This window comes from Xenia sp. Carnegie-2017, unplaced genomic scaffold (assembly GCF_021976095.1).
Source record: "Xenia sp. Carnegie-2017 unplaced genomic scaffold, XeniaSp_v1 HiC_scaffold_14, whole genome shotgun sequence".
Classification (NCBI taxonomy): Eukaryota; Metazoa; Cnidaria; class Anthozoa; order Malacalcyonacea; family Xeniidae; genus Xenia; species Xenia sp. Carnegie-2017.
The window spans coordinates 5,197,620-5,207,164 of record NW_025813447.1 but is presented as its reverse complement, the minus strand read 5'-3'; the positions used below and the strand labels follow the sequence as shown (position 1 = coordinate 5,207,164).

At 35.1% G+C, this 9,545-nt stretch overlaps 1 pseudogene; it reads left to right on the top strand.

Moving 5' to 3' along the window:
* The first annotated feature begins 311 nt into the window (after positions 1-311).
* LOC124435113 lies at positions 312-2,283 on the top strand (annotated as a pseudogene).
* The last annotated feature ends 7,262 nt before the right edge of the window (positions 2,284-9,545 follow it).

Genomic DNA, 9,545 nt, shown 5'->3' with positions numbered 1-9,545 from the left:
TCACAGTTTGAGAAGGAGTATACACAAATTTAAGCGCCCCAGCCCTAGTTCACATAGTAAGCACATAGTAAGCACATAGTAAGCACATAGTAGGCACATAGTAAGCACATAGTAAGCACATAGTAATAGTAAGCACATAGTAAGCACATAGTAAGCACATAGTAAGCACATAGTAAGCACATAGTAAGCACATATATCGCCACAAAAATCAGAAGACGGCTGGCCCACGCCGCGCGCCCGGGCGGCCGGCTGTCGGGGTCTATTATTTAGGGAGATATACTCTCATAGACTATATGTCTTAACACATTATCATGAGGCAGGGCAAGAACAAGTGTGCGTGGTTTTTACCCGGAAAGCTCACCACATGTGGGCGAAGCTCCATAGGTGAATACTGCGGACTTCATATGAGGCGGTTAAGGGAAGGCGGGAGAATTCCTGGAAAATTCAGGTGCCAAAGGGACACCCCTCTGAACAAGACTTGATGTCTTTCCTCAAAATTGCCTAGCCCTACATCAAACGCAAACTCGTCGAGGAGCTACTAGCTCTACGAGGAGTTAAGTTTCAGTTGGATGTAGAGGTTGAGCTTCGGAATGATGAAGCAAATGGTTCTGAAGTGCTTCAAGCACTAGTGTTCCGGACAAAGCAGATCACGCTGCTACAGGCGCATGAGATTACGCAAGCCCTACATGAAGCCTTCCCAACAATCCTGGAGAGATTGGAAAAGTTCACTCGGGAAGGGTCTGGGTGGATAGTGGATCGTGTCAAAACACTCTGGCTTGACATCGCTCATTACCAGCCTTTACGTGGAGGCTCATACCTTCCTCTCCCCACCACGGTCAAGAATAAGAAGACGATCGTCAACGTGAAAAACAAACACGACGACTGCCTCCGCTGATCTCTAAGGGCAGCGCGGTTTCCGGCAGCTAGAAATCCGCAACGGCCGAGCAAGTATCCCACTGAAGACGGCCTTGACTTTGTAGGGGTGAGCGCACCCACACCGCTCTCCCAGCTCGAACGAGTAGAGCGTCAGAATGACCTTGCTATCAACGTGTACGGTTGGGAAGGCGGCGTTGCTCCTTGTCGTCTGAGAAAAGTAGAGGGAGCCCGTAAGACTGTGAATCTCTTTCTCGTCTCGGATTCGAAAAACCCCGAGAAACACCACTACACTTGGATCAAGGACTTCAACCGCCTTCTCAACCGGGAATCGAAGGATGGCCACCGGCTGCACTTCTGTGAGCGTTGCCTTGACGGCTTCACCAGGCAGGATTTGCTGGAAGAGCACAAGCCTGAATGTCGAGGCATCAACCAGGCCGCGGTTGCCATCAGAATGCCAACCCCCGGAAAAAACAACAAAATCCGCTTTGAGAACTACCACAAGCAGCTCAAAGCGCCCTTCATATTCTACGCCGACTTTGAGAGTCTGGTCAGCAAAATCGAGGGCCCCGCGCTTAACCCTGAAAAGAGCGGCACCCAGCAAAACCTACAAGCACGAGGCATGCGGCTGATCGTACATAGTCGTCCGTTCCGAGGGGAAAACTCAGCCACCGCAGCTCTACCGAGGGCCCGAAGCAGCCAAGCATTTCCTGGAAGCGCTCCAAGAAGAAGAGCGTAAGATCAAGACGGTGTTGGCTAACCCCGAGCCTATGTACATGACAGGAAAGGACTGGGGGAGCCACACGAAAGTCACAAATTGCCACGTCTGCAGCAAGCTCCTCGAAGGCGATTTCGTGCGAGACTACTGCCACATTACGGGCAAGTACCGAGGTGCGGCCCACAATGAGTGCAACCTGAAGTTGTGGCTCAGCCCGAAGACGACAACCATACCGGTTGTCTTTCACAACCTGCGGCGCTACGACAGCCATCTCATTATGCAGACTACCGCAGAGACTGAAGGGAAGGTCACATGCAGGGGTGAAACTAGCACCTTTCTAATGGGGGGGGCTGGGGATGAAATTGCCCTGAAAGAACACAAGATGCCCTGCAGATTATATGGAACAGTACTTACACTTTATATTTTCGTAATACATGTTGTATTCTTGTGGCAGAACGCACTTTAGCGTACTATTAAATCTTTAATGGCAGTTTTCGCATCTTTGCAGTTGCCCAATTTTTTAAAATAATATTTAAGTCAACATTGTCCGTAAGATCTTTTTCACATGCAAAAACGATTAAGTCATTTAATCGCGTATCTTTCATTGTGGATCTCAGGCAGTTTTTGACAATCTTAAGCTTGCTGAAACACCTTTCATCTTTTGCCATGGACACTGGAGCGGTCAGCAATAGTTGATACGCCATGCACACCGTTGGAAAGACGTTTTTGTGTTTGAAAGCAAATAACGCAACGTCTTGAAGGGATTTGGGTTCTGATTTAAGTTGTGATGACACAATAATATTGAAAATTTCCAACTCAGACAGCAGTATTTCTGCATTAACATCTTTTACCGCCGGTGGAAAAGACTACACATTTCATTAACTGTTTCAGCCATCGGCCTTTCTTGCGGCAGCTGTAAGCTCTCTCCAAGAGGTTTTATTTTGTCGATGCAATCTTTAATGTTATCGGTATACGCGGTAATAAGTGAGTCTAGAACCAAGTTCATTTCCTTTCGGTAGAAATCTTTAATTGATATTTCTGTTGCTATTTCGGAATGCTCGCCAATTCGTTTGGGTGGCTTTCTTGATCGATGGTGTATTCTGCCATTACGTCTATTCCTACTTTGGTTCCAAATGCAACCATTGCCTCTATTTCCGAGTCTAATCCGTTCTCGTCACTTCGAATTTGTCTAAGGTTTTTTACTGTAGCATCAATCAGGTTAAGTGCATCTACTGTATTTAGCTCCTCCTCCTGCAGTTGTTTGGTTAGGATTTTGGTTTTTGTCATTATGATTCGCATGAACATAAGAGCAAAAAGAAAGTTAAAACTAAGAAATTTCTTTTTTATTCCATCGCCTTTAGGTTTTACTTTTGATTCTACATCTCGAGCATTAATAACTTTCACAATAGCATTCGGTATTACCTCATAACCTCTCCAGACAGCATCAATGGATTCAGAATTGTAAACCCATCTCGTCTTTGACAAGTTTCGAAACTTTAAATTGTTTTCAACATCTTTGCAACTTTCTTTTATAAGTTTATTTCTTTTTGTGCTTTTGTTAAAAAACACATATACGTCTTCTAGCGCGTCGTACATTAATGTAATTATTGCGCTATGTTTGCAACAATGCTCGTTGAATGTATTAAACCGATGTCCCTGGCAAGGGTTGTAAGGCACTTGTCTTTTTAAAATTTCTTGCAACACTTTTTGAGCACCATTTAGTCGTGCAGACATTGATGTTGTGAAATCGTATGTTTGAAACGGAAGCATATCTATATCGATTTCATTTTCCATTAAAGATTTTATGACATCTTTAGCCGTTCCAGCACCAGTTTTATCAAGGGTCTCTTTCATTTCAACCAGTCTCTCGCATGGGATGCCCATCTGGTTGACATATCTTACAGCAACGATAAGCTTGTCTTGATTCGATGTATCAGGTGTAGTTTCTGTAGACACAGAAAATACACCGGCTGACATAATTTCAGCACGAATTTCATCCCTCACAGATTGAGCCAGCAAATGAAGCATCTCATTGTTGTTCCTCTGAGCTTATATATGTTGTACTGTATGGCCTGAGGCGCTGATCGTCCAGCCACAGGTTGAGAACAGGACAATGTCTTGAGAGAAGATTTATAATCTGAATGAAATTTCCGTCCTTGTCATCGCCTCCTCCTCTCAATGCCAATGAGAGCCTTGCCAGAGTGCGAGCCACATCAAGTAAAATCAATATAATTTCCTTGTTCTTTTCTTCATCTGCTTTCTCTTGGATCAATACTTCCTTCATTTTCGCATTCATCATCAGTAGTATAGTACATGGGGGTAGGGGATCAAAAAAAGTTTACTTTTTTTTATCCCATACCCATGTATATACTCATATAACCTGGATAAAACTTTCTTTATAATAGCTTAAAATAAGACCATGGTTAAAAGGCGTCCCTCAGTAAAAGGTCATGTAAAAAGCTACGTAAAAAGTCATTGTTTCAAAGGGGTTAAAAATCTCGAGGTTACAATCTGTCGTTTCAAAATTTGGAATCTATATGTTTTAAAAACTATCTTTATAAACAAATGTTAATAAAGCATCGGTTCGGAGGCGATCCGGCAGCGCAAATTTTAGCTACGCTAAAATTGAGCAGGGGGATGGGATCGCCGAGAATTCATGCGAGCCCTGGTGGGTAAAAAATTCTAGCTTTAGCTAGAATTTTCGGGGCTCGCCCCGTGGGTCCGAAGGACGACAGAGGCTTAATATATGCTCTTTAAAAACTATCTTTAGAAATCAAGTGTTAATAAAACATCTTTACAAAATATGGAATCTATATGTTTTTGAAATATATAGGTGCGTTTAAATTTTACAAACGGTCTTTACAAACAAATGTTAAGAAAGCATCGGTTCGGAGGGGGATCGGCAGCGCAGATCACGAAGTGATCGAGCAGGGAATGGATCCCCCGAGAATTCTGGAACCCAGGTGGGAAAATTTTCACGAAGTGAAAATTCGGGGTTCCCCCTTAGATTCGATGAATATTCGAAGAATATTCGAGAATAACAGAGGCTTAATAAATGCTCTTAAAAAAACCGTCTTTAATAATCAAGTGTTAATAATCAAGTGTTATTAAAATATCAGTAGCAGCGCGCGTGTCTTAGTGCATGTTCTTAACAATGGTTGTTTAATGTAGATAGCACATTTCATCAGCGCATGTATAATAATCAAGTGTTAATAATCAAGTGTTATTAAAATATCAGTAGCAGCGCGCGTGTCTTAGTGCATGTTCTTAACAATGGTTGTTTAATGTAGATAGCACATTTCATCAGCGCATGTATAATAATCAAGTGTTAATAATCAAGTGTTAATAAAGCATCTTTTTAAATCGTTGTTAGGGGCGAAGAATTTCAGGCAACTAAGCCTGAAATTTTGAGCGCAAAAATGTCATAGATGCTCTTTAAAAAAATATGGAATCTATATGTTTTTTTTAATTTGTCTGTCAAGCGAGTGTTATATGTACATGTTTAACAATGTTTTATATAATTTTGTTAAAAGTGTTTTTAATAATTGTTTCAGGATTTTGAATCTTTTTGTATATCGCTTTTGTATTAATTACTTATTACAAACAGTTATTAGTCAAACATGAGGATTATTCTTCATCTTAAGTTTTAGCTTGATAGTTATTTTTAATAAATTTTTTTAATTTTTCGATTTCATCATTTACAAATTTTTTAGTTGATAGAATATTATCTTCTATAGTAGCCCTAAAATTTTGTGAAAACCATTAAATGACATAGATAATGTAGATTGATGTTGTGAATAAACTTGAATTTTGGTTAATCCATTAAATGCTGCCAGCCATTTTCTTTTCCATTCGTCATAACCTAGTGAAACTGAAGATTTTGTTGGTTCAATAATGAATAAATATTTTTGAATCATCATCAACACAGTATACGTGATATAAATCTAGTAATGCATTAACTATCTTTTTCATTATCATTTGTTACTTTAATGATAAATTTTTTTTTAATCTTATCTCCCATCATATCTAATTTAATTGTTTTATAGTTATCAGATGGATTTATTAATAAAAGTGTAAATTCAATAAATTTAACATTATTAAAATAAATTCTGATAATATCTTGTCGGGTATTAAAATTTTTATAATTTAATTGATTGCTATGGTGTACTACTTTACCATTTACTCTGTTATCAATCTCATTCTTTGTATAATAGTTAGTTAAATTAGAAGTCAAAGCATACTTACTATCAGCTTGTGTTTTAGTATAATAGTTAGTTAAATTAGAACTTAAAACATATTTATTATCAGCTTGTGTTTTAGTATAGTAGTCATTAAATTTATTATCAGCTTGTGTTTTAGTATAGTAGTCATTAAATTTTATCTGTTTCAGTCTTTGTATAATATTTATTTAAATTAGAACTTAAAGCATACTTACCATCTGTTTCATTCTTTGTATAATAGTTATTAAATTAGAACAAAACATATTTATTATCAGCTTGTGTTTTAGTATAGTAGTCATTAAATTTATTATCAGCTTGTGTTTTAGTATAGTAGTCATTAAATTTATTATCTGTTTCAGTCTTTGTATAATATTTAGATAAATTAGAACTTAAAACATACTTACCATTTGTTTCATTCTTTGTATAATAGTTTAATCTTGAGACAAAACATATTTATTATCAGCTTGTGTTTTAGTATAGTAGTCATTAAATTTATTATTAACTTGAGTTTTAGTGTAGTGGTTATCTGATAGATGTGTTTTATCTACAGGTCCTTGTATATTTACATTAATATCTGTTTTATCATGCCCATAAAATAAGCTCATTTATATTATTCCTCAGATTTTATATCCGGTTTATTATTTTTATGTTCGTAAACATGTTTAACGGTTGTTATGCCGCCAGATAAAACCCTAAAAATGGTAATAGGGGTGATATTTTTCTACTAAACTATAAACATCTCGTTTTAAAAGGTCGTCTGATTTAAGCTGTTTTGTTAATTCTTTGGGATCTTCAATAGCATCAAACCCTTTTAATATATCTGAAAATTTTGATATAACTAAATCAGTTAAAACTCATTAGCTTTTTGTAATCGTTTTTCTCGTATTCAGTGTATAATTTATCAATAATTTTTGACTAGCTTTTTTAATGTAAGCAACTGACTTGTCTAAATCACCATCTTCAGCTAGTTTAAGTAGTTGATCTCTTTTATTAAAACCCTCTTGCGGTTTATCTTGTATATTATCATCACATACAGCATCTTTGATAGTATCATTTGCGGAATCAATCTCATTAATTATATCATCAATTGTTTCAGGCTCTTTACGCTTTGGCATATATATTAACACATGTTTTATTGCGGAATAACAATTTTCCATTGGTATGGATATATTAGTTGAATAAATAGATGAGCAAATTTATTATTTTTCAATTTTTGGTTATTTCTTCTATATCATCTTTCTCAACACCATAAAGATAATCATCAAATATTGTTTTCATATTATTGCGGTTTGTATTATAAAATGTAACTAAATAACTTATATTTTCACGATAAGGTTTGGCAATACTTGTCAATTGCTGTGTAACCACAATAGTAGAAAGTCCATAATGACGAGCACTGAATGCTAAACGAACTAATTCAGATGTCCTATTTTTAACATCTAATCAACTTGCACAATCATCAAGAATAATAAGACTATTTGTACCTTTATATACATCACTAACATATTTTAAAACAATATCTACCTGATCTTGGTCACATTCTACCTTAATTAAATCAGAATCATTTATATATTTCCATTCTTGATAGGTTTTATTATATGATAATGTTGGGCATAATAAAATAATATAATCAAAATGTTATTAAAGTTTTTTCTAACATTCTTAAAAGAATGAAGGTTTTACCACAATTTGTCATACCTACAATAATCATATTAAAAGGTGTATTCATTTATATATTACTGGTTATTTAGTATTGAATACTTTGTAAATCATTATTAACAAATTGAACAAGAGCATCACTAATAACATAAATGTAACAGTTTAAATCTTTTGTATATGCTCTTTTTTTAATTTCAAGCAAAACGCCATTTTGAGTATTAATGATTTTTTTACCGTTACCAGCAATATTTTTTTCTTGAAAGGTGCGTAGATCGATAACTAATGCAAATTTATCCTTATAAAATTTTTCAATTGTCATGAAGCAATCTATCGGAATAGTTCTATCAAAAATTTTCTTGCTTCTTCATAAAATGTTTTTATTCATACCTTGGGCGAAAATACAATTTGGCACACCCTCTATTGTCACAGAAATTTTATCGATTAATGGAAATAGAAATTTTCACTATCACTAACTGAATTTTCTGTAAATAGTAGTACAATGCCTTTCATACTTTTACGAGGGACATTTACGTTTATATTCTGTAATGTACTTGACTTATCCCATTTTTCCTTTTTTAAGAGGGTTATATGTTCATAAAATAGGCTTCTTCCTATAGAATATAAATTTGTCACCTCATTTGCAATTTCTTGGTTTTCAATAGTTTCATATTCAAGTTGAATATTTTCTAATTCATAATCACCTATATTTTGACCACTTTGGGGGATAAGGACTTGATCACTTGGTGGTAATGTTATTATGTATTGAAAGTTATTATTCATATTGAAAGGGCAATACAGACCATGGTCTTTAAGAATATTATCAATATTAATTTTTGTCTTATACCATAAATATCATACATTAATTTGTCTGATACTTTTCTGAACTTCCACTTGTTGCAGCACTATCATCTTTCGAAATGAGTTTTCGTAAATTTTCGCTACAAATACCATATTCAATAAGGCCTTGTCGATCACTTTTAGGTAACCACAAGTCTTTGTATACACTTATAATATTATGTTCACTACAATCGTAAAGGGTTTCCCCAGCCACTTTAATTTGTAGTCTATGTTGTAAAATCTGACTGAGATTATTTATAAAATGACTTTTTGTATTACTGATTTTAAGATCAAACGATAGATTAAGTGAACCAGGCACTAAGCAACTATTTGCTTTCAATTTCGGAATATTAATATAAACTTGTTCATTCGGTTTAAGACTATTAGGGTTAAAGGTTATACTATAAAAAGTACGGTTACCTTTAATTTTTGTCATAGCAGTCTTTTTATAACCAGGTAAAAGCTCTTCTTGTAATAATCTATTCATATATATTAAAACATATTTTATTTTCTTCTTTGTTTATACTGATCATATATTAACAAAGCAGCAGCAATAGCTAAAATCCATAGATTAGAAGCTAACCATGCTAGAAATTTAGCTCCCCAAGATATAGCCTGAGCGATAATATTCAATAATGGTCCTAACACTGGCCATAATTTTTTACCTATATTTGCTAAAGCCTTAGAAAATTTACTAGTAGCTTGAGCACCTTGTAGGATTGCTTTTCTAGCTCCTATGACAATGGTTGTAATTATACCAGCCACAGATATAGCTAAAGCTGATAAACCTGGTATATTTTCTTTAACCCATTCTTTAAACCGCTGTAATCTAGTAATGTCTTCTTCCTGTTTATCTCGTACATCCTCTTTTTCTAATTGATCTTCTTCTTCTTTAATTATAATTTCTAATTCAGAGGCTCTTTCATGTAAATTAGTTAATACATCAATATTGTTGTCAATACCATTTTCATTTTCTATTTCATCTATTCTAGCTATAGTTTTGTTTAGCTCTTCAGTAAAGTGATTTATTTGTGCTTCTATGAATTGCGGTCTTGTTCGTTTATCGATTGTTCCAGATGGAGTCATTACACCTATATGTTCTCTAAGTTCTTGATTAGTTATTTGATTGAAATTTTCTGTATATTGATTATTTAAATCAACCATAGGCATACTCTCTTCAGTTTTTATAAATTCATTTTGCAAATCAATAATTTTTTTAATTTCTTTTTTAAATTGTT